The sequence below is a fragment of the Gossypium arboreum genome, chromosome 13, assembly GCF_025698485.1.
Source record: "Gossypium arboreum isolate Shixiya-1 chromosome 13, ASM2569848v2, whole genome shotgun sequence".
NCBI lineage: Eukaryota > Viridiplantae > Streptophyta > Magnoliopsida > Malvales > Malvaceae > Gossypium > Gossypium arboreum.
Genome location: NC_069082.1, coordinates 13115536 through 13117423, shown reverse-complemented (window position 1 = coordinate 13117423; position 1888 = coordinate 13115536). Strand labels below are relative to the sequence as shown.

The following is a 1888-nucleotide window of genomic DNA, read 5'->3' as shown; positions in this document are numbered from 1 at the left end:
GTTACCCTGGTTTGGCACGGCTGGTTCACATGGGTGTGTCTAATGCCCGTGTAAGGCACACGGCCTGGACGCACGGGCGTGTGAGCTCAATAGAATTGTAAAATTTTCTATGTTTTGAACTTTATGAATGTATTCGGTTTAGCTCTAACCGTTCTTAAACGTATGTTTTAGGTCTCGTAGACCATCTTAAGAGATGATTGCTTATGAAATGATGTTAAATAATATATGTGATTCTAAATTGGTCTGAAATGTTCTGCCTGTCTGGTAATGCCTCGTAACCCTAATCCGATGTCAGTTACGAGTTAAGGGTGTTACAGCAGGATTAGGTATGAAAGAAAGTTAAGGACTCAGCATCCAAGCCAATCCCAAACTCAAAGTGGTGAAGTACCTTTCTTTTGGTAAAATGGCATGTACCTAGGCAGATAAGATTTTATTTTGTAAATGATAAGAATGAGCATGAAAGATGTTGAAACATAGTATGAAATATGCATATTTTGGAAGTTAAACTTACATGAGTTTGACTAGTATGATAATGTAGTATAATTTTGATATGAATTGTGGTACATAATCCTTAAAAGGTATTGAAGTGAATGAATGAATATTTGCTAAGTTTGAATGGCATAATGAATGATATTTGATTTAAGAACTATTAGTAAATGTTTGGGCGTGAATTAGATGTGTTTAACATGTGAAAATAGCTTAAAAATGGTCAAAAATCATGTTTTCACACGGCCAAGTCACTTGGGCATGTGCTCAGGCTGTATGGCTCTCTGTTTATGTCACACGGGCTGTCCCCACGGTCGTGTGTGCAAGTCAAATCTGTCCACGGCTTGGCCCCACGGCCATGGGAACCCCACAGGCTAGCCACACAGCCATGTCCCAGGCCACACGGGCGTGTGCCCCTATTTTCAAGGTAAATTTTCTAAAGTTGCCGGTTTAATCCCGAGTTACTTCTAAAGCATGTATTAGGCCCCGTAGATCCATATTAGGGACTTTATCGTGTAATTTGAGAAGTTTCGATTTGGAATACAAATTTATGACTCAGTTTTGTATAAATGCCAGTATATAAGTCCGGTAATGCCTCGTAACCCTATTCTGGTGACAGTTTGGTGTTAGGGGGTGTTACAAATTTGACTCTTGATTTGATGGGAAATTTTCAAAGAAATGGCCATCTCAACAGTATTCACAAGAAATATTCTCAAACTGGTTCGACTGCTGACCTAACAAATTACCATTGAAACCATTAACAATTATGTTCTTAAGCATAGAAGACATAGAGGATACCTGGGCTACTAAAGAAGCAACTGTGTTCGCTTCATGTACTCCTGCTACTCGTCTTTCTGAGGCTGTTCAGTTGGTTGGCCACTAATAGTTATTGCCGGCAATTCTTTCAATAATCATGTAAACATCATTATAAGACTTAGAAAAAAGGGCTCTATTTTTCAAAACATCCACCATCATTCTAGTATGAATATTGAAACCAATATAGAAAGTCTCTATTTGAACGCAGCAAGGTATGTCGTGATAAGGGCACTTTTGTAATAACTCCTTGAACTGCTCTCATGCCTCATATAAAGATTCTTCATCAAGTTGTTGAAATGAAGTGATTTCATTTCGGACCTTGGTGGTTAAAGATGGAGGGAAATATTTCATTAAGAAACGTTCAACCAACTCTTTCCATGCAGTTATGGAACCAAACGGTAGGGAGTTCAACCACGCTAATGCTCTATTTCTTAAGGAGTATGAAAATAATCTCAGTCTTAAGGCGTCCTCAATCACCCTGACTAGTTTAAATGAGTCACTCACTTCCATGAATGGCCGGAGATGAAGATGTGGATCTTCAGTAGGAATCCCACTAAATTGACCCATATTTTGCAACATTTAGAAC

At 38.7% G+C, this 1888-nt stretch overlaps 1 non-coding gene across 1 annotated transcript; it reads left to right on the top strand.

The window, feature by feature from the left end:
* The first annotated feature begins 1516 nt into the window (after positions 1-1516).
* On the top strand, positions 1517-1623 carry LOC128287521 (small nucleolar RNA R71). Its single transcript, XR_008278220.1, has one exon. It is a non-coding gene; the product is annotated as a small nucleolar RNA R71 (small nucleolar RNA).
* Positions 1624-1888: the final 265 nt, after the last annotated feature.